At 36.3% G+C, this 24,706-nt stretch overlaps 1 long non-coding RNA gene across 1 annotated transcript in view; it reads left to right on the plus strand.

Annotated features, from left to right (window-relative positions):
• The window catches only part of LOC137217354 (uncharacterized), a 574,439-nt gene that overhangs the window by 473,046 nt on the left and 76,687 nt on the right, over positions 1-24,706 (plus strand). Inside the window, exon 5 of the long non-coding RNA XR_010940074.1 lies at positions 20,352-20,432. This is a non-coding gene — a long non-coding RNA (uncharacterized lncRNA). The remainder of the gene's footprint in view (positions 1-20,351; positions 20,433-24,706) is intronic.

Raw genomic sequence — 24,706 nt, forward strand, 5'->3', positions numbered from 1 at the left:
ACCTTGCATACTTCAGGCATAGAGTCTGGGAGGGTAGAGGAGAGGCAAATCGACGATAACATGGAGAGTTTCTGGGGTGTTAAATATCTCTTCCGCTTAACTTGCAGGTTAACATCTGCTAAAGATTTTTCTTTTTATAGTTGTGTTTTGAATTATTAATGTGATTCTGATACTGTGATTGGGAGTTATTGAAACTAGAATTTGGGGGCATAGGGAAAAATACAATCTTTACCTGAATGGGAAATGTCAAGATAGCTTTATAGTAACTCAATGGGTTTTCTTCTGGGGGAGGTGGGGGGAGGACTATAGCAAGCAATTGTATTATAAGTTCTGGATCTTAAGAAGGAATTTCTGTAGTCATCTAAATAAGATTTCACTTTCAGAATTAAATCTGTGTATGGACAGGATTGCATTCTGTACCTTTCAATTTTCATCAGGTTCTGGTTTCATGTCTTATTTCCTTTGAAGAAGGTGATTATGGGACAGTATCCATGTTATCATATGGATCTGTGCCCGGCCCATTAGAAATATTGTCCTGACACCCTGCAAAACTTATTTTATTGAATATAGAAATGTTTGCATGTTTCAACATGCACGATGAGTCAGTGTAGGTAGGAGATACATAGATGTCTTTCATTATGGGATTATCGTTTCATAGTGCTCACCACTTCTCTCAGATTGCATCAGCCCTAAGAAACTTCCGTGTGTTGTTTGCATTTAACTGCTTGTTTACATTTCACAGCAATGATTTTTGTTACTGTTGCTTTTTTTAAACTCTAAAATATTCCAGCTTTTGTTATGATATTTCTTGCCCTCCTAGGAGCACTATCTGGATTACACACCTATGCACATCCCTAGATGTTTTAGAGATGACAATTCTGCTACTGGTGATCACTATCAGTATGTCCTTGCTAATAGGATATAAACTTCCAATACTTTGTAGATTCCTGTGTTCCTGTAGATTCCTGTGTTAGGAATAGAATGGTGAGCAAGATAGACTGGCTCTGTGTACGTCACCTCTGTCATATTTCTTTATTCTTCTTGGACTCAAAGTTGATGCTTAATGAAGCTTGGACAAATAATTGGTTGCATTGAACTGGGGGAGGTCTACAATCACTATATAATCTATCAGTTATCCATATAGGTGTAGGTTGTGGCTGAAACTATTCTATGCAGTGACTAGTCCAATGTTTCTCAAAGGGTGGGTTTCTTGCACTATCTGCATTAGGATCCCCTGGGATGCTTAATAAAAATGTAGATTTTCTGCTCTTTCCCCAAAGGTGTGGTGCAGTGCTTGGAATGTGCACATTAACAAGCTCTTCACTTGATTCCATCGCACCTCAATAACTATGATACTAGGCAATATTTATTGAGTACTTATTATACCAGGCATTATGTTAAGCACCATATATATATATATATATATATATAATTTAATTCTCATAACAACCTATGATATAGGGTCTTTTTGTTGCTATTAGGAGAGGACTCTAAAGCACAGAGACATTAAGAAATTTTTAGAACCACTAGTGATTCTATCTGAAGGGAGCAGAATATGCCACCCTAAAATATGCCATTTTGGCATATTGATTATTTTGAATTAAAGTTACTTAAGAAGCAGCCAGTGCAAAAAAGGCACTCTGACCCTCCTTTGTCCTTCTGAAAGCAGGAAATAAATCTCCTATGTGAAAGGTACCCTCCCTGTACCAGGAGAGTAGAAGGCATTCTTCTCACCAGAGACAGGGAATTTAGGGCCATGAAGGCTGTATAAAGAAACCTTGCTACTTCTTAACTAATTTACTACCTGAAGCCCAAACTTGTTTGTCTTGTCAGTTCTTCACAAATTCATTGTTTCTTTGTCTAAAAGGTGTAAAAGCCGCCTGCTTTGGGTGCTTCTTTGAATGTCATATTTCTGTGAGCTCTCTCGTACATATGAAACTAAATTGGTTTTTCTCCTGTTTATGTATTTTGTCAATTTAATTATTAGACCAGCCAAAGAATCTAGAAGGGAAGAAAGGAGAAGTCTTCCCCCCTTACAGATCCCTTTGGTTGAATTTACTTGGTATCAAATTATTCAGGTAGTTCATTCAAAAATTCAGTAAGCCTGACCACTTTGGTGTCAAATAGATATGCTGCTTATCTCAAAGATCAGAGCCCCATCCTCCAGTGCTTCTATTATGAGAGGCTGCGAGTGACAACAATCTTGTCAGTGGGAAGTCTATAGTAGGGTCTGATGATTTGTGTATTTACTGACCTTTTCTACCTTTCTTAACACCCTAAAAAGAAGATAATGAAAAACTGCTGGGATATTTTCAGCAAGTAGGATTTGGGTTTCTTCTGCACGCAGGTGCTTTCTTTCAGATGTGTATGCTCTTAAGAAGTTTAAACTGTTAGTGATCAAATGGAGTAAAATAGGGTACTTGCCCAACATCTTATCATATATGTTGCTGAGTAATCAGACCAAAAGATAATTGAAAAAACAGATTGCCAGTTCTTAATTATTGATATTTTAAGGCAGTAGGGTATAATGGAAATGACACTTGATTCTGTGGCTCTGTGACCTTGGGAGGACAGTTGATTTGAGGATCAGAGATGAGATCATAGTTGTTATATATGAGATTGATCCCTAAAGCTTAGATCAGTTTCTAGTTCCATCTGCATACAGCACACAAAAAGGGAAGTATTCAGAGTCCTCCCCTTTGCATATAGAGAAGACTAGTACAACATTTTAATGTGTCTCATTAACAAAGGACACATGTTGAATTGGAAGCAGGTTTGATTAAAGGATGGAAAGAAGGGAGAAAGGAAACACCATGGCTGCTAATCTCTCTCATTAAGTATAGAATTCATTAGAAAGGAATTCGTGGAAAAAATAATTTAAGGGTATACATTGATAAAATCATTTCGTGATGTGCTCTTCATTTTGACTAAGAACAGCTGTAATTACCAAATTGATTAAGAATAGCTATAGGGGCTTCCCTGGTGGCGCAGTGGTTGAGAGTCTGCCTGCTAATGCAGGGGACACGGGTTCGAGCCCTGGTCTGGGAGGATCCCTCATGCCGCGGAGCAACTGGGCCCGTGAGCCACAAGTACTGAGCCTGCGCGTCTGGAGCCTGTGCTCCGCAACAAGAGAGGCCGTGATAGTGAGAGGCCCGCGCACCGCGATGAAGAGTGGCCCCCTCTTGCCACAACTAGAGAAAGCCCTTGCACAGAAACGAAGACCCAACACAGCAAAAACGAAAAATAAATAAATGAGGCAGAAGGAAATAACTGCCCTTTAAAACAGATTAAAAAAAATTAGAAAAAAAAGAACAGCTATAATCTAGGTTCCTTGCACAATAAAGTATGAATTGCTAAATTGTCCCTTATTTATTCTTGCTTGTTGTATCTTCATAAAAATAATTTCCTATGTATGCTGATCAGATCTTGGGGTTCTTTGGGATATTTTAGGTTTGTTATTTGGATAGTTATTTAAGTTAGAAAGATTAAATCAAGAAAATTTTACTCTACCCTGATTGTTAGTGCCTGGGAAATTAAATGCACTAAGAAATGAAAGTCATTTTTGTCTTAATCAACATAACAGATAAGAGACAATGACATAGTAGCGTGAACTTTAAAAAATAAAATGAAGTATACTCTGTAAAAGTAAATTCAATTTGCAGAGTATGAAAACAAAATCATTAATATTTTTTTTTTTTTACATCTTTATTGGAGTATAATTGCTTTAAAATGGTGTGCTAGTTTCTGCTTTATAACAAAGTGAATCAGTTATACATATACATATGTTCTCATCTCTCTTCCCTCTTGCGTCTCCCTTCCTCCCACCCTCCTTATCCCACCACTCTAGGGGGTCACAGAGCTGATCTCCCTCTGCTATGCGGCTGCTTCCTACTAGTAATCTATTTTACGTTTGGTAGTGTATATATATCCATGCCACTCTCTCGCTTTGTCACAGCTTACCCTTCCCCCTCCCCATATCCTCAAGTCCATTCTCTAGTAGGTCTGTGTCTTTATTCCTGTCTTACCCCTAGGTTCTTCATGACATTTTTTTTTCTTAAATTCCATATATATGTGTTAGCATACGGTATTTGTCTTTCTCTTTCTGACTTACTCCACTCTGTATGACAGACTCTAGGTCTATCCACCTCATTACAAATAGCTCAGTTTCGTTTCTTTTTATGGCTGAGTAATATTCCATTGTATATATGTGCCACATCTTCTTTATCCATTCATCCGATGATGGGCACTTAGGTTGTTTCCATCTCCGGGCTATTGTAAATAGAGCTGCAATGAACATTTTGGTACATGACTCTCTTTGAATTATGGTTTTCTCAGGGTATATGCCCAGTAGTGGGATTTCTGGGTCCTATGGTAGTTCTATTTGTAGTTTCTAAAGGAACCTCCATACTGTTCTACACAGTGGCTGTATCAATTTACATTTCCACAAACAGTGCAAGAGAGTTCCCTTTTCTCCACACCCTCTCCAGCATTTATTGTTTCTAGATTTTTTGATGATGGCCATTCTGACTGGTGTGAGATGATATCTCATTGTAGTTTTGATTTGCATTTCTCTAATGATTAATGATGTTGAGCATTCTTTCATGTGTGTGTTGGCAGTCTGTATATCTTCTTTGGAGAAAGCTCTATTTAGGTCTTCTGCCCATTTTTGGATTGCATTGTTTGTTTTTTTGTTATTGAGCTGCATGAGCTGCTTGTAAATTTTGGAAATTAATCCTTTGTCAGTTGCTTCATTTGCAAATATTTTCTCCCATTCTGAGGGTTGTCTTTTGGTCTTCTTTATGGTTTCCTTTGCTGTGCAAAAGCTTTGAAGTTTCATTAGGTCCCATTTGTTTATTTTTGTTTTTATTTCCATTTCTCTAGGAGGTGGGTCAAAAAGGATCTTGCTGTGATTTATGTCATAGAGGGTTCTGCCTATGTTTTCCTCTAAGAGTTTGATAGTTTCTGGCCTTACATTTAGGTCTTTCATCCATTTTGGGCTTATTTTTGTGTATGGTGTTAGAGAGTGATCTAATCTCATACTTTTACATATACCTGTCCAGTTTTCCCAGCACCACTTATTGAAGAGGCTGCCCTTTCTCCACTGTACATTCCTGCCTCCTTTATCAAAGATAAGGTGACCATATGTGCGTGGGCTTATCTCTGTACTTTCTCTCCTGTTCCATTGATCTATATTTCTGTTTTTGTACCAGTACAAAACTGTCTTGATTACTGTAGCTTTGTAGTATAGTCTGAAGTCAGGGAGCGTGATTCTGCCAGCTCCGTTTTTCGTTCTCAAGATTGCTTTGGCTATTCGGGGGCTTTTGTGTTTCCATACAAATTGTGAAATTTTTTGTTCTAGTTCTGTGAAAAAGGCCAGTGGTAGTTTGATAGGGATTGCATTGAATCTGTAGATTGCTCTGGGAAGTAGAGTCATTTTCACAATGTTGATTCTTCCAATCCAAGAACATGGTATATCTCTCCATCTATTTGTATCATCTTTAATTTCTTTCATCAGTGTCTTATAATTTTCTGCATACAGGTCTTTTGTCTCCTTACGTAGGTTTATTCCTAGATATTTTATTCGTTTTGTTGCAATGGTAAATGGGAGTGTTTTCTTGATTTCGCTTTCAGAATTTTCAACATTAGTGTATAGGAATGCCAGAGATTTCTGTGCATTAAATTTGTATCCTGCTACTTTACCAAATTCATTAATTAGCTCTAGTAGTTTTCTGGTAGCATCTTTAGGATTCTCTATGTATAGTATCATGTCATCTGCAAACAGTGACAGCTTTACTTCTTTTCTGATTTGGATTCCTTTATTTCCTTTTCTTCCCTGATTTCTGTGGCTAATACTTCCAAAACTATGTTGAATAAGAGTGGTGAGAGTGGGCAACCTTGTCTTGTTCCTGATCTTAGTGGGAATGCATTCAGTTTTTCACTATTGAGGATGATGGTTGCTGTGAGCTTGTCATATGTGGCCTTTATTATGTTGAGGAAAGTTCCCTCTATCCCTACTTTCTGGAGAGTTTTTATCATAAATGGGTGTTGAATTTTGTCAAAAGCTTTCTCTGCATTTATTGTGATGATCATATGTTTTTTCTCCTTCAATTTGTTAATATGGTGTATCACGATTGATTTCTGTATATTGAAGAATCCTTGCATTCCTGGAATAAACCCCACTTGATCATGGTGTATGATCCTTTTAATGTGCTGTTGGATTCTGTTTGCTAGTATTTTGTTGAGGGTTTTTGCATCTATGTTCATCAGTGATATTGGCCTGTAGTTTTCTTTCTTTGTAACATCCTTGTCTGATTTTGGTATCAAGGTGATGGTGGCCTCGTAGAATGAGTTTGGGAGTGTTCCTCCCTCTGCTATATGTTGGAAGAGTTTGAGAAGGATAGGTGTTAGCTTTTCTCTAAATGTTTGATAGAATTCGCCTGTGAAGCCATCTGGTCCTGGGCTTTTGTTTGTTGGCAGATTTTTATTCACAGTTTCAATTTCAGTACTTGTGATTGTTCTGTTCATATTTTCTATTTCTTCCTGATTCAGTCTTGGCAGGTTTTGCATTTCTAAGAATTTGTCCATTTCTTCCAGGTTGTCCATTTTATTGGCATAGAGTTGCTTGTAGTAATCTCTCATGATCTTTTGTATTTCTGCAGTGTCATGTTGTTACTTCCCCTTTTTCATTTCTAATTCTACTGCTTTGAGTCTTCTCCTTTTTTTTCTTGATGAGTCTGGCTAATGGTTTATCAATATTGTTTATCTTCTCAAAGAACCAGCTTTTAGTTTTATTGATCTTTGCTATTGTTTCCTTCATTTGTTTTTCATTTATTTCTGATCTGATCTTTATGATTTCTTTCCTTCTGCTAACTTTGGAGTTTTTTTGTTCTTCTTTCTCTAATTGCTTTAGGTGCAAGTTTAGGTTGTTCATTCGAAATGTTTCCCGTTTCTTAAGGTAGGATTGTATTGCTTTAAACTTTCCTCTTAGAACTGCTTTTGCTGTATCCCATAGGTTTTGGGTCATCGTGTCTCCATTGTCATTTGTTTCTAGGTATTTTTTGATTTCCTCTTTGATTTCTTCAGTGATCACTTCGTTATTAAGTAGTGTATTGTTTAGCCTCCGTGTGTTTTTATTTTTTACAGATCTTTTCCTGTAATTGATATCTAGTCTCATAGTGTTGTGGTCGGAAAAGATACTTGATACAATTTCATTTTTTTAAAATTTACCAAGGCTTGATTTGTGACCCAAGATATGATCTATCCTGGAGAATGTTTCATTAGCACTAGAGAAAAATGTGTATTCTGTTGTTTTTGGATGGAATGTCCTATAAATATCAATTAAGTCCATCTTTTTTAATGTATCATTTAAAGCTTTGTTTCCTTATTTATTTTCATTTTGGATGATCTGCCCATTGGTGAAAGTCGGGTGTTAAAGTCCCCTACTATGAATGTGTTACTGTCGATTTCCCCTTTTATGCCTGTTGGTATTTGCCTATGTATTGAGGTGCTCCTATGTTGGGTGCATAAATGTTTACAATTGTTATATCTTCTTCTGGATCGATCCCTTGATCATTATGTAGTGTCCTTCATGTCTCTTCTAATAGTCTTTATTTTAACGTCTATTTTGCCTGATATGAGAATTGCTATTCCAGCTTTCTTTTGGTTTCCATTTGCATGGAATATCTTTTTCCATACCCTCACTTTCATTCTGTATGTGTCTTTAGGTCTGGCATGGGTCTCTTGTAGAAAGCATATATATGGGTCTTGTTTTTGTATCCATTCAGCCAGTCTGTGTGTTTTGGTGGGAGCATTTAATCCATTTACATTTAAGGTAATTATCAATATGTATGTTCCTATTCCCATTTTCTTAATTGGTTTGGGTTTGTTGTTATAGGTCTTTTCCTTCTCTTGTGTTTCTTGCCTAGAGAAGTTCCTTTAGCATTTGTTGTAAAGCTGGTTTGGTGGTGCTGAACTCTCTCAGCTTTTGCTTGTCTGTAAAGGTTTTAATTTCTCCATCAAATCTGAATGAGATCCTTGCTGGGTAGTGTAATCTTGGTTGTAGGTTTTTCTCCTTCATCACTTTAAATATGTCCTGCCAGTCCCTTCTGGCTTGCAGAGTTTCTGCTGAAAGTTCAGCTGTTAACCTTATGGGGATTCCCTTGTGTGTTATTTGTTGTTTTTCCCTTGCTGCTTTTAATATGTTTTCTGTGTGTTTAATTTTTGACAGTTTGATTAATATGTGTCTTGGCATGTTTCTCCTTGGATTTATCCTGTATGGGACTCTCTGTGCTTCCTGGACTTGATTAACTATTTCCTTTCCCATATTAGGGAAGTTTTCAACTATAATCTCTTCAAATATTTTCTCAGTCCCTTTCTTTTCCTCTTCTTCTTCTGGAACCCCTATAGTTCGAATGTTGGTACATTTGATGTTGTCCCAGAGGTCTCTGAGACTGTCTTTTCATTCTTTTCTCTTTATTCTGCTCTGCAGTAGTTATTTCCACTATTTTATCTTCCAGGTCACTTATCCTTTCTTCTGCCTCAGTTATTCTGCTATTGATCCCTTCTAGAGTATTTTTAATTTCATTTATTGTGTTTTTCATCTTTGCTTGTTTCATCTTTAGTTCTTCTAGCTCCTTGTTAAATGTTTCTTGCATTTTCTCTATTCTGTTTCCAAGATTTTGGATCATCTTTACTATCATCACTCTGAATTCTTTTTCACGTAGACTGCCTATTTCCTCTTCATTTGTTAGGTCTGGTGCGTTTTTATCTTGCTCCTTCATCTGCTGTGTGTTTTTCTGTCTTCTCATTTTGCTTATCTTAATGTGTTTGGGGTCTCCTTTTTGCAGGCTGCAGGTTCGTAGTTCCCATTGTTTTTGGTGTCTGTCCCCAGTGGCTAACGTTGGTTAAGTGGGTTGTGTAGGCTTCCTGGTGGAGGGGACTAGTGCCTGTGTTCTGGTGGATGAGGCTGGATCTTGTCTTTCTGGTGGGCAGGTCCATGTCTGGTGGTGTGCTTTGGGGTGTTTCTGGACTTATTATGATTTTAGGAAGCCTCTCTGCTAATGGGTGGGTTTGTGTTCCTGTCTTGCTAGTTGTTTGGCATAGGGTGTCTAGCACTGTAGCTTGCTGGTCATTGTGTGAAGCTGTGTGTTTGTGTTGAGATGGAGATCTCTGGGAAATTTTCGCCGTTTGATATTATGTGGAGCTGGGAGGTGTCTTGTGGACCAGTGTCCTGAAGTTTGTTCTCCCACCTCAGAGGCACAGCACTGACTCCTGGTTCGAGCACCAAGAGCCTTTCATCCACACAGCTCAGAATAAAAGGGAGAAAAAGTAGAAAGAAAGAAAGAGGATAAAATAAAATAAAATAAAGTAAAGTAAAATAAAATAAAATTATTAAAATAAAGAAATAGTTATTAAAATCAAAATTCTTTTTAAATTAAAAAAAAAAACGGACAGATAGAACCCTAGGACAAATGGTGAAAGCAAAGCTATACAGACAAAATCTCTCACAGAAGCATACACGTACACACTCACAAAAAGAGGAAAAGGGGAAAAAATAATAAATCTTGCTCTCAAAACCCACCTCCTCAATTTGGGATGATTCGTTGTCTATTCTATTCAGGTATTCCACAGATGCAGGGTACCTCATGTTGATTGTGGAGATTTAATCCACTGCTTCTGAGACTGCTCGGAGAGATTTCTCTGTCTTCTTTGTTCGCACAGCTCCCAGGTTTCAGCTTTGGATTTGGCCCCACCTCTGCGTGTAGGTCATTGGAGGGTGTCTGTTCTTTGCTCAGACAGGACGGGGTTAAAGGAGCCGCTGATTCGAAGGCTCTGGCTCACTCAGGCCTGGGGGAGGGTGGGGTACGGATGTCGAGCGAGCCTGCGGCGGCAGAGGCTGTCATGACGTTGCACCAGCCTGAGGCGCGCCGTGCGTTCTTCCAGGGAAGTTATCCCTGGATCCCGGGACCCTGGCAGCTGTGGAGTGCACAGGCTCCCCAGAAGGGAGGTGTGGAGAGTGACCTGTGCTCGCACACAGTCTTCTTGGTGGCGGCAGCAGCAGCCTTAGCGTCTCATGCCCCTCTCTGGGCTCCATGCTGTTAGCCGCGGCTCGCGCCTGTCTCTGGAGCTCCTTTAAGCAGTGCTCTTATTCCCTATTCCTCGCGCACCAGGAAACAAAGAGGGAAGAAAAAGTGTCTTGCCTCTTCAGCAGGTCCAGACTTTTTCCCGGACTCCCTCCCAGCTAGCCATGGTGCACTAACCCCTTCAGGCTGTGTTCACGCTGCCAGTCCTCTCCCTGCACTCCTACCGAAGCCCAAGCCTCAGCTCCCAGCCCCTCTCGCCCCAGCAGGTGAGCAGACAAGCCTCTCGGGCTGTTGAGTGCTGGTCGGCACCGATCCTCTTTGCGGGAATCTCTCCACTTTGCCCTCCACACCCCTGTGGCTGCGCTCTCCTCCACGGCCCCGAAGCTCCCCACCTCCGCCACCCACAGTGTCCGCCCGCGAAGGGGCTTCCTAGTGTGTGGAAACCTTTCCTCCTTCACAGCTCCCTCCCACTGGTGCAGGTCCCGTCCCTATTCTTTTGTCTCTGTTTATTCTTTTTTCTTTTGCGCTACCCAGGTACTTGGGGAGTTTCTTGCCTTTTGGGAGGTCTGAGGTCTTCTGCCAGCGTTCAGTATTTGTTCTGTAGGAGTTGTTCCATGTGTAGATGTATTTCTGATGTATCTGTGGGGAGGAAGGTGATCTCCGCATCTTACTCTTCTGCCATCTTCACCTCTCCCAATATTGGTATTTTTGATGAGTGATTCAACATGGTCCATTTTGGATGACTGAAAATATTTAAGGTAGTGACATCTCTTGTATTTAAGTAAGATTATTATATAAATTTAATATCATATATAGGCAAACTTATGCATCATAACTAGATATTAATTTTCCTTCCAGGACACCTGACAATTGGAATTCAGAATTGCTTTATAGTAACTGATATAAAGGAAATTGTAGGTCTTAACATTTTGGCTCTACACATCAACATATGTAAGACTGTAACTCACTTAAGGAGCTCTCCAGAAGTAAAACAGAATAAAATAAGATTAATGTTGATATTAGAAGTGATAAATTGTATATGCGGACTGTATAAAGGATCAATATACTTGAGGATGTTAATTATATATGATGTCAAACAAAATGGTTGGTTGAAAAGTTTATAAAATTAAGCTAATTATTTGGCGTACTGTAAAACAGAGAAATAAAACTTGTTTTGCTGCATTAAATCTTTTAAAAAATTGAATTTCCTCAGTAGGTGTATGTAGACATGATATAAACTACATGAGAATTCCTACTACATATTAATACATATTTTGAAGCTGCAATAATTAACACAGCTGGGCACTGGAGAAGAACTAGGCAAGAAATAAATGGATTACAATAAAGAGTCCATAAATAGACCAAAATAATATATGGAAATTTGATATATATTAAAGCTGTCATTTCTCAGCAGCAGAGAAAGGATAAATAGTTTTGAGACAAGAGGAAAAGAGAGAAACTTTGATTCTTACCTCTTGGTTTGCACCAAAACAAATTTCAGATGAATCAAATACTTAAAACACAAGATAAATCATGAAAGTACTGAAAACAAAAAAAGAGTGAATTTATGTATTTATAATCTTGAAGTTTGGTAGACCTTTATGACTAGGGCATAAAACCCAAAAGCCATACATTTGACTATATAAAAATTAAGATACAAAAAATTAAAATACGTTGTAGTGCAAAAGTGAACAAAGTCTGAAAATCAAACTGGGAAAACAATTGCTATACATATCATAGAGGGCAATTTTTTTAATTTACAAGATACACCTATATACCAATAAGCAAAATGATGGACAACAAAATAATAAAATTGGCTATGGATAGAAATAGGCTGCTTACAGTAAAGGAAATATAAGTTTAGAAGAGACATATGGAATGATGCTCAACTTTGTTCATAATTAAAGAAATGCAAAGTAAAACAATAATGTGATTCCATGTCTCATGTATCAGATTTGAAAAGATTAATAAAAATCATGATTAAAAAACATAATACCTATTATTGGAAGCAGTTGCTCTATGTATGATAGTAGTATAAATTGGGACAGCATTTTTAGAAAGCAATTTTGTAATATCTATTAAAATTCAAAACTACTTGACTTTCTCAATTCCACTATTAAGATTTTAACTAAATGATACACTCGTAAAAGTGTGCCACATATGCCCACAGGGATGTTTATTGCAGTGTTATCTGCAGTAATAGTAAACTGAAAAACTTAAATGTCCATCAATAGGGAATTAGTTAAATAAATTATGGTATAGTAATATAAAGCAGCAGTAGAAAAATGAGTTAGATCTGCTTATGCAGATATGGGATGATATCTAAGATATGTTATTAAATGAAAATAGTAAGCCACAGCATAGTGTGATCCCATTTGGGTAGCGAGTGGGTGGTCCAAGAATGCCACAGGGAGCTCTTTTTGGATTGCTGGGCTACCTGGGGACCACTTTTACCCAAAAGGCAGTTGCAAGGGCAACTCCACAATCCAACCTCCCATTGGCTTAATAGCTTCTCCCAAAAAGGAGGGTTTGTAACTTACTGGGGGTTCCAGGCTCTCTAGGTGCTGGGCATCTGGTGTTTCATTAATTGACCAATTTGAATTTCTCTTCAAAAGGCAACAGGTCCAAATCGTTTTTACAAAAAATTCAAAAGTAGAAAGCTCCCATTTTACAAATCATTCCTGTTATTTCAAAAAGGTAAAATTTCCCTGATTGATTTTTTGCAGATAACCATAATATCAAAACTGATAAACACAAGAAAAGAAAAGTAGGTCAGTGGTTCTCAATGCTGGGTGGACAATATAATTATTTGGAGAGCTTTTGAAAAATGCTCATGCCTAGGCCCCACCAAAGAGTTTCTGATTTTTTTTTATTTGAGCTATGGCATGGGAATTATTTCTAATGTTCTACAGACCAATGTTCCTTATTCTTGTAATTCCAGATTCTAAATGAAATACTAACAAATTGAATCAGTTCATTAAAGGAATAATACACCATAATTGCAAACAATTTATTCTAGGGAAATAAAGATGCTTCAACATGAGGAAATCTATGAACATAATTCATTAGCCCCCAAAACTGAAGGAGAAAGACCATATAGTTAAATCAGTAAATGTGTAAATGCTATTTACTAAAATTCAACCAGCATTTCTAAGACAATCTCTGGGTATATTTGGACTAGAAACACATTATCATGGTAAAACTACTTATCATAAACCATAGAAGAATTATTGTAAAATGAGGTATACTAAAAAATCATTAAATTCCTATTAAATTTAGGATCAAGTCAGGAATGCTCATTTTAAGCAGTAGTAAATATTATTTTGGAGATCTGGCTAATGCACTGAGACAGTGAACAAGTGATACAAATTTTGGAAATAAAGAGACATATATAAGCATTTCATGCAATTGTTCTTTTAAAATGATTTTTAAAAAAATTTTATTTATTTTTTGACTGTGTTGGGTCTTCATTGCTGTGCATGGGCTTTCTCTAGTTGCGGCGAGCGGGGGTACTCTTAGTTGTGGTGTGCAGGTTTCTCACTGTGGTGGCTTCTCTTGTTGCGGGGCACGGGCTCTAGGCACGCGGGCTTCAGTAGATGCGGCACATGGGCTCAGTAGTTGTGGTGCACAGGCCCAGTTGCTCTGCGGCATGTGGGATCTTCCTGGACCAGGGATTGAACCCTTGATCCCTGCATTGACAGGCAGATTCTTAATCATTATGCCACCAGGGAAGTCCCATGTCATGCAATTGTATGCCTAGAAAATCCAAAAGATTACAAAACATAGAAGTGTTTACAAGATAATTTTATAGAGTAAAAGGATAAACTGTAACCACAGAAAATAAATAGTTTTCGTTTATACTAGGAATAAGCAGTTAGAAAACCAAATGGAAATATATCATATTCATAATAATTACAAAAATATGAAATACCTGAGATTAAATCTAATAAAGAAACTATAGGACCTACGTGAAGATAGCTATAACTTCTTGTTGAAGGATTTAAAATAAGTCTCCCAAAATGGAAAGCTATACTGTGTTTCTGTATAAAAAGAATATTTAAAAATTTCAGTTATATCCCATACAAATGTAATATACCAAAACACGTGTAGGCACACATGTGCGTGCACGCGCACACACACACACACACACACACACACACAGTATTCTGAATGTTTTTTTAAATTGAAATCAGATGGAATTGTTTAAGTTCAAATGGAAGAATTAGTGCCTGAGAATATTTAAGAAACCTATGAAAATAAGAATGCTTCATGGGGATTAGCTTTGTTGGATATTAATAAAACCATCAGAATAGATGGATAGATGATAGATAGATATTATCTGTCTACCTTGATGCTCTCCTTGACCAAACTTTAGTCAGGCTCCTCTAAGCCCTCTTCTCAATGAGGGCTTGAATTTGGGCTTTAGTGTCCCTCCTCATTGGGCCTGCATTGCCCAGTTTTAGAAAGAATCCTGCTAAGTCAGTTTAGAGAGAGTCCGCCACCCTTGATAGCTGACCAACTTCCTCATTTCCCACCATAACCAAGGTGATATCTCTTCACCCTGGGCTGCCTTCACCAAATATCCTATTAGGTCAGTATAGCGAGAATTCCCCGATCCTTGATGTCTCATCTTAGTAATTTTGTATCCATCAAGCCCCCTCCCACCCCACAACCTGCTCCTTCCTATAAATCCTCACTTGCCCTTTGTGTATTTGGAACTGAACCTAGTTCTATACTGAGGTTTCTTTTCCCTTATTGCAATAGTCTTGAATAAAATCTATTTTTACTGCTTTAACCACTGTCAGGCTCTGGTTTTCTTTAACAATAGAAACTGGAGGGCATCATCAAATCCAGAAACAAACGTGAGTATATTGGAACTTAATATTTGACAAATATTGTCTTTTAATTTTGTATGGAAATGATGGTTCTCCAAAATAATGGTGTTGGCATAATTTGTTATCCATGTGGAGAAAAATAAATATATATCCTTATCTCACACACATATACAAAATTAATTCAAGATGGAATGATGATATAAATGTCAAGAAATAAATTATAGTACTATTAGAAGGAAGTTTAGTGGTTTTCAAAAAAATCTTTAGGTGAGAGAGGAACTACAGATGTCATAAATGAAATTTTTACTGACTTTTCTAGGTAAACAAAACTCATATCCTCCAAAAATAAAGTAAAATAAAAACCATGAACAATGTCAAAAGAAAACCAACTGAGAAAATATTTGTAATACTTTTAGGAGATTGCTATCCCTGATAGATGGAGACCTTAATTAAAAAATAGAAAGTAAAAGTCTAATAATCTAAAAGAAAACTGGGCAAAGAAAAGATTCATTGGACAGGTAATGATGTAATTCTTTGAACTTTTGAAACCATGTATATGCATAACTTATGTACAAACCACAGTATATTGTTGTTTTTCTGTCAAATGAATCATCCATAATGAAAATGTATATATTTCAGATATGGCTTATATCAGATCTGATTCTTCATTTAAGTCTGACTTTATGAAAGGTGTAGGAAGAATCTGGGAAGAAGACCCTGATTAACCAAGGAGAAGTTTGGCAGTTTTGATTTTGATATTTGAATTTATGACAATATGTCCACTATGAAAAGTTTAGACATATGAATGTTTCTCAGTGATATTGTTTTAAAGCCTCCCCAGTCATACCAACTGTTTATTCAACACTTAACGTGTGCAGCCCATAGGACTATGTGTACTTTATCTCATTTAATCCTCAGAGCAACTTATGTGTTAGGTACAATTATTATTTGTATACTAAGTATAGGAAGCTATGGCTCAGAGAGACTAAGTAACTTGCCCAATATCACATTGTGGTGAAGCAGGGCCTGGTACTAGGTTTTTCTGACTCTATAGCACATGCCCTTAACTTTTTAACTGCATGTGTTCTAAGTGACAACCATATGGAAACCATACCATGTTCTCAGCTGGGTCTCTGAACTATTTATACTTCTTCACTTTTTTTTTTTTTTTGGCCTCATGTATCTTTTTGGGAACTTGATGAAATATATGAATCTACTATTGAGAAAACTGCAAATATGTATGCATACATGCAAACACACACATACTCACAACTTTGCATACAATTTCTAGGAAAACATGGCCCTCCTGAAGCCTACCCTGGATCCCCATGTTGTGAACCTCTGTTTTACTTGAGGAAGATCAGGAGATCTGGAAACACTGGTTTCACCATTCATATAAAAGTACAGTTTTTAGGGGAACTGCACTGACCTATTTTTTAAGCTTCGTATCTGATTTATTTTTATGCAAATATAGAATAAAATGGAAGTTTGGGAGTCATTATTAAAGAAATTGGTTGGGGGATGACCAGCTAAAGGAGAAATAAAAATTATTCCTGTGTGCTAGATCTTCACCTACCTAGAAAAGATGTGGAGCAATTCACATCTTTGAGTTGCTTGTTAATAGTAATGTCGGGAACACAAAATACCTTTGTTATAACTATATTACTACACACACAGTTCTACACCAAATAGTCCTCTTAAAGAGAATGGCTTTACCTACCTTTCTTATGTCTGGTTTAACCAAAGATTTACTTGCCAGTCCTTAATAGAGTTCTTAAAACCTCTAAGGGGTTCTTATACAAGCCCGATGCTGAAATAATGTATTTGCTGTGTGCACCATGTTGTTAAATCTAGTGGACAGGTACTTTAAAGATAGTTTGCCATTTCAGAAGAAAAACAATACCTGTAACCTCATCAGTTATGACGGTTCCATTACTGACAGATGGGGCCTACAGCCAGTAATTACACAACATATATGGGGAAGTTTGATTAACCAGAATATCTTCTACACTGAACTCTAATACCCAGTTTTTGGTTAGTCATATAATCGATAAGAAAATCTAGGACAGTGTTCTAGTTCTTGTTGAGAGTGAATAATGGTAAAAGCTCCTCAAAGCAGTAACAAGTGTGAGTTATTGAAAGTGATGGGATTTTAAAAAGCATGTAAGTAGTAATGTATCCCTTTGTGTTAACTGAGAATGGATGAAAGTACAGGTTTGATGAACAGGCATCAATTAAATAGTCTGTTAGTTTTGTTTTTGCTCTTTTTTCCTTCACACCTGTATATCTTGCCAAAAAAATTCAGCCAAAACATTTATTCAGCAATGCCGTTATATATCAATGAGTTTCCTTTGACCTTGTGATTGCATGATGATATTGAAACATACAAAGAAGCACTGATAATCTCAGAGTGAAGTATTCACTGTAAAACAGTTAACTGCATCTTATAGGCTTCTTACCACATGTGATATGTCTGGCTGGGTCTTGGCTCAGATTGCTTGTGACATGGTCATCTATTTAAAAGTTGAACATGAAAGTGCCTTATTTCTGTGCACTTATGTGCACCAGAGGATTTTCTTTTGAAAAATGTACCTCAGTTTGCTAGATTTCAGTTTCACAGCTTCTATTTTACCTTTACTTAGGCCCTCATAATTCTTTCATTGGTGAAACACTCTCTAAATTTTTGAAGTTCCCAATTAATTTCACATTTATTTTGGACCTAGAAAAAATCTCATCATATTGAGGAAACCTTAGTATAAAATCTCATACTCAGTCTCTTTCCAATAAGTCATTATTTATACTCACTAAAGCACCTCTTGGCACCCTAGGTTGATGTCACTCAGAGGGTAGACTGAGTAGTGCATTCCTGTAGCCAGGAGTGTGCGATCAATGAGCATGTAAATGGAGGATTTTATAAAATAATCTTAAATTTCCATATTCCTATTTTGTTTGTTTGTTTGTTTGTTTTTAGTCTGTAGAGATTCCTAGATTTTTAGAGAAGTTTTTTTTTGAAAGATTCTTGGATTTCTACATTAGACGTGTGCCTAGACCCCATAGGCTGCAGGTGGCTGCTGTTTTGGTCACTGAGCCTTACTTGGTTTTCCGTAATCAAAAGCTCCTGTATTGATATAACTGTATGACTCGCTGGCTCATTTCATCTCAGTGTCAGACAAAGCCACCCAGGCTCTGATGCACTGATGTTAAGGGATAGCCATTACTTTTCCTCTCCACATTTTATCTTAGGCAAATGCTATTGCCGTGAAGATTCACATTCACCCCATCACCTCTTTTTGGATATAATAATTGTGCCCTTGCATGATAATACACTTATCACACTAAGCAAAGGCCAATAAAAAATAGCTTTCTAGTACTATGACTATTTAGATATATCTCCTTAATCCTTACAAGCATAAGATCAGACAATTGATATGACAACTCTCTGTGTATGTGTGTTTGTGTGTGCATGTGTGTGTGTCTGTGTTTCTAGGCTTGAGACCAGTAAAAGGTCCTTTACATTCTTAAAGTAAATTTGCTACAGTAAAGAAATAGAGAGAAGATACAACCAAATGAACCATGGGTTAGATTTCTGAAGTTATGAAGTGAGTCAAAATTTCCATTCTTCCCTGAAGCCTCAATGAACTTTTTCTTTGATGAAAGGCCTGGAAAATTGCCCAGGTTTGTTTCTACTATTCTGGGAGCTAGCTGGTTACTTTAGTTTAAATTGATGCCCAAACTCTATTCTGTGTGCTGCATGAATTGAATTGAGTCCCAGATTATATTGAAGTTAAATGTCTGAAATGCAGTGCTGTACTTCCAACAGTGCATACTTGCTGGCTGCCCTCTTCACTCATTGAATTTTCAAAACTAATAATAAATGGTTATAACTATGAATAAGACATTTGTGAAAAGTGCACTAAACCAGGGATCAGGAGGCTAATATTCTGATCCAGACTTTGCCACTAAATGGATGGATGATTTAAGGCAAGTCACTTTCCTTCACTGGGCCCCATATTATCTTTGGAAAAGAAGGTATTTAGCTTTGATTAACATAAAAAAGAATGACAGAAATAGAGTCACAGATGTAGAAAACAAACTTATGGTTACTGGGGGGAAAGGGGAGGGGTGGGATAAATTGGGATATTGGGATTGACATATACACACTACTACATATAAAATAGATAACTAATAAGAACCTGCTGTATAGCACAGGGAACTCTACTCAATACTCTGTAATGACTATATGGGAAAAGAATCTAAAAAAGAGTGGATATATGTATATGTATAACTGATTCACTTTGCTATACACCTGAAACTAACACAACATTGTAAATCAACTATACCCCAATGAAAATTTAAAAGAAAAGATTGAAATAATGCCATTTGCAGCAACATGGATGGACTTAGAGATTATCATACTAAGTGAAGTATGCCAGACAAAGACAAATATCATATATCACTTATATGTAGAATGTAAAAAAAGGATACTAATGAACTTATACACAAAACAGAAATAGATCCACAGATATAGAAAACAAACTTATGGTTGCCAAAGGGGAAGGGCAGGGAGGAATAAATTAGGCATTTGGGATTAACATATACACACTACTGTATATAAATAGATCACCAAGAAGGACTGACGTATAGCATAGGGAACTATAGTCAGTGTTTTGTAATAACCTATAAGAGAAAAGAATCCAAAAAGAAATAGATATATATGCACGTATAACTGAATCACTTGGCTGTACACCTGAAATTAACACAACATTGTAAATCATCTACACTTCAATGAAAAAGAAAAAAAGATTGTCAAACTGGAAAGAGAAAGAAAAGCAGATATATTACACACACATACACAAAGAGATTTAGACTTTTTATGTTCCTTTTTTATCTCTGAATATCTGTGATCTATTGTTTTAAGACTACCTTTGCAAGACAATAACATTTGTTATGAGGTATGGTTTTCAACATCTTTAGAAGAATATTTTCGATTTATTTACAGTTATAGCAGCCATTTTGAAGCCCTCTTTTTTTTTGTCATCTTGAGAAACGAATCAGCATTGAAGTATGATAATTATATCTTTTTTTAAACTTGCAGCTCTTTAGCAGTGCAGTAATAAATAAGATGACAGAATTTATTGACAAAAGAGAAATAGGTCATTGTTGTATGAGTTAATTTTCTTTCCTGTGATGCATTAATGTCCTTTAATAAAGAACATCCAATTTTGTTCTCACACTTCAGGAGAGAGGTTTAGAACGTGTTTCAGACAATAATACTTGTGTTTGAATCAGAATCAGAGGAATCTATGGAACAACCCAGTAGGAAATTAAAAAAAAAGAAATCACTATTCCAAAGGAAGGGTGCTGTGGTAGAGATGCCAGTTACTCAGTGCGAAATGGCAAAGGATTCATTTTTCTTTCTTACTTCTGTTTCCAGATTTCTTCAATTAGAGTGCCTCCTAAAGATATTGTTTATGCAAGATGGAAGACATAAAGTTAAGACCTGTGGGTGATAAAGGTAAGATAAGAGGAATAATTTTAATTTATATGGCTGAGTTTTATAGGTTAGTTCATTCATTCATTCACTCATTCATCAAATATACCCAGTATATCTAATTGTCAAGCGCCATGCTTTGACTTACATACAGTCCATATCAATGATTCTTGTGTGTTTTCCCCTCTTTTTTAAAAGTTCTGAGATGTATCTAGCTGTTAGAAAGGAATAGATGACAACTAAATCAATATTTTTGTGCTTACCACTAAGCCTTACCATTTTTTGGTATTTTATCCAGATATTTTGTAAAAGAAGTAAAATATGAGAGATGTTTTTCCTGTTCCTATTACTTTCACTTATTCCCTCGAGGTGACCAACAGCCTTCATTTTATATACTTTCATACATATGCATGTATCTATACCAATTTATAAGATTTATTTGCATGTTTTAAAATTGTGTATAAATTGCATATAAATAGTATCATTCTATCATTCTGCAACCTAATTTTGTTGCTCAAACTTATGTTTTTGAGCTTAAATCCATACTGATACAAGTAGCTCTACTTCTTGCATTTTAATTACTATGTTCCATTGTTTGAATATTCCACACTTTGTTCTCTTGTTGATGGATTTTAGATTCTTTTGATTTTTTAGGTATTTCTAACAGCTCTACAGGAAAAAGAAAAAAGTATTGTAGGGATATATTTTACAAACGTGTGAGGTGTTTCTCTAGTTTTATACCTAGTACTGATATTGTTGGATCAAAGGGTATATCTATCATCAGATTTGCTAGATGTTGCCAAGTTGCCATCCAAATAATGTACAGATCTTCCTCGTATTATGATAGGGTTACATCCTGATAAATCCATCATTAGTTGAACATATCATAAGTTGAATATACACTTAATACACCTAACCTACCAAACATCATAGCTTAGCCTTGCCTACCTTAAAAGTGCTCAGAACACTTACATTAGCCTACATTTGGGCAAAATCGTCTAATGCAAAGCCTATTTTATAATAAAGTATTGAATATCTCATATAATTTGTTGAATAATATACTGAAAGTGAAAAACGGAATGGTTGTATGGGTTCAGAATGGCTGTAAATGTATCGGTTGTTTCCCCTTGTGATCTCCGGGCTGACTGGGAGCTGCTGCCACCCAGCATCACAAGAGTATTGCACTGCATATCACTAGCCTGGGAAAAGATCAAAATTCAAAGTACAGTTCCTACTGAATGCGTATCACTTTTGCACTATCTTAAAGTCAAAACTCATAAGTTGAACCATCGTAAGTTGGAGACTTGTACATGCAGTTATTTACATTCTCAATGGTAGTGTATGTCTTCCCTTTGCCATACAACTTTACTAATGAGTGGTGGCTTAGGGTTTTCTTTACTTCTCTGTTCTCTGAATATTTCACATAAAATAGAGATTCTTGTTCCCTTGAATTTTTGATAAAAGTCACCTGTTAAAATCACTAGGGGCTAGTGTCATTTTTTTGCCTGGTGATTTTTTTATTATTGATATAATTTATTTAATGGTTATTGATTTATTCAGGCTTTCTGTTTTTATCAGTCAGTTTTGGTCATTTATACTTTCTAAGCAATTATTCATTTTGTTGAAGGTTTTAAATTTATTGGTATAATATTGTTTATAATATATTCTTATGATTATTTAGCTCTGTTTTCTCTGCAGTTATATTCCCTTTTTGGTTTCTAATTTTTTTTAATGCATGACTTCTGTCCCTCTTTATTAGTTTTGTGAAACTCTTACCAGTCTTTTTATTTTTTTAAGGGAACCAGATTTTGGTTTTGTTAATTCTCAGTACTATTTGTTTTCTATTCCATTACTTCCTTCTGTTACATTTTTCTATAGGTATATTCTGTTAATTTTATAGCTTCCTTTTTACAACTTTTTTTATTTTAACAAATGCATTTACTCCTATAAATTTGTCCCAAATACCATTTTAGCGGTATCCCACAAGATTTGCCAATTAGTATTTCTATTGGTCATTTCCAAAGATTTTGTATTTCTCATTGTCAGTCCTTTATAATGAGTAGAGCAATTTTAGTCTCACTCTTCACTATTCTGACTCCTGGAAACCAGTGCTTGCTTTCAGGCTTGGAGCCTTGAAGTGCTGTGACTTCAGCTTTGCTCACTTGATTACATTTCAGTTCTGTTTCTGGTGCATGATTGATCCCTTTGTCGAGCTTAGCCATATCTTTTTGATTTTCTGTATTTTCCTATCAAAGCTATAATAACATGAATCTACTCCACCATCTTCACTGGAGGCCCCCTTTGCCATCTTTAGCTGTACAGATTACTTTCATATCTCAGACTTTATTAGGATGAGCAACTAGAAAATGGAATAGTCAGTGTTTACACTCAAGACTACAACAAGCTGATTAAAAGGAAGGAGGGTACTGAGTCAATTATGTAGATGATTGGTCTAAGCATTGACAAATATAAGAATGGATATGGGGAATGAAAGAGAAAAGATCATTTATGTTGTCAGTATAGTTAGGAGGTCCATGTCCCTACTTCCCAACAGAAGTTAATATAAAGTCAAATCAGAATGATGTAACTCTCCTAATCTCTGTGCAGAAGGTGATTCTAAGTAGTCCCTTAGCCAGACACAAGGAATACAGCAATAGCCTGTAGAAGGACCATCCTAATCTACAGATAGGAACCCATCTCTGCAACTGCAATTCAAAAGAATATATAGCTGATATGTGATTGAAACATAGTCATCCATTTTTCTCTGGTGGTTTGATTTTTCACTTTGAAAAAGTAGGGGATTTGTCTACTTTAGAATGCTGCTCACTTTACAATGGTCTGCTCTGTAGATCACTTTGAGAAGAATTTCATCTTAATAATATTAAGTCTTCCAATTTGTGAACATGAGTTATCTTTTTTCCTGCATGAATTATTTATTTTATAACTGCAAGTTTGTACCTCTTAATCTCCCTCACCTATTTCACTTGTGCCTTCACCAACTTCCCCTTTGAAAATCACCAGTTCGTTCTCTGTATCTATGAGTCTGTTTCTGTTTTATTATGTTTGTTTGTTTGTTTGTTTTGGTTTTTAGATTCCACATATAAGTGAAATCATCCAGTATTTGTCTTTCTCTGACTTATTTCACTTAACATGATACCCTGTAGGTCCATCCATGTTGTTGCAAATGGCTAGATTTCATTCTTTTTATGGCTTCCATTGTGTGTGTGTGTGTGTGTGTGTGTGTGTGTGTGTGTGTCTGTACCATGTCTACATTATCCATTCATCTATCAATGAACACTTAGGTTGCTTCCATATCTTGGCTATTGTAAATAATTCTGCAATGAACATGAGGTTCATGTAACTTTCTGTATTATTGTTTTTGGGTTTTTTTTTTGAAAAAATACCCAGAAGCGGAATTGCTGGATCATACGGTAGTTCTATTTTTGATTTTTTTAAGAAACCTACTGTTTTCCATAGTGGCTGCACTAATTTACATTGCCACCAACAGTGCACAAAGCTTTCTTTTCTCCACATCCTCACCATCATTTGTCATTTGTTGTCTTTTTGATGATAGTCATTCTAACAAGTGTGAGGTAGTTTACATGGTTTTGATTTGCATTTGTCTGATGTTTAGTGATGTTGAGCATTTTTTCATGTGCCTGTTAGCCATCTGCATGTCTTCTTTGGAAAACTATCTATTCGTTTACTCTTCCCATTTTTCAACCCGATTGTGGTTGTTTGTTTTTTTGATGTTGAGTTGTGAGTTCTTTTTATATTTTGGGTATTAACCCCTTATCAGAGATATATTGTTTACAAATATCTCCTTCCATTCAGTAGGTTCTCTTTTTGTTTGGTGGATGGTTTCCTTTTCTCTGTAGAAGCTTTTTACTTTGATGAAGTTCCATTTGTTTATTTTCCTTTTCCTTGCCTGGGGAAACATATTGGAAAAAATATTGCTAAGACTGATGTTAAAGAACTTACTGCCTATGTTCTTCTAGGAGTTTTATGGTTTGGGGTCTTACATATAGGTCTTTAATCCATTTCATTTTTGTATATGGTCTGAGCAAGTAGACCAGTTTGATTCTTTTGCATGTAGCTGTTCAGTTTTCCCAACACCATTTATTGAAGAGGCTGTCATTTCCCTATTCTGTATTCTTGCCTCGTTTGTCTTAGATTAACAGGCCTCATAAGTGTGGATTGTTTCTGGGCTCTCTCTTCTGTTTCATTGGTCTATGTGTCTGTTTTTGTGCCAGTACCATAACTGTTTTGATTACTATAGCTTTGTTGTATAGTTTGAA

The sequence above is a fragment of the Pseudorca crassidens genome, chromosome X (assembly GCF_039906515.1).
Source record: "Pseudorca crassidens isolate mPseCra1 chromosome X, mPseCra1.hap1, whole genome shotgun sequence".
NCBI lineage: Eukaryota > Metazoa > Chordata > Mammalia > Artiodactyla > Delphinidae > Pseudorca > Pseudorca crassidens.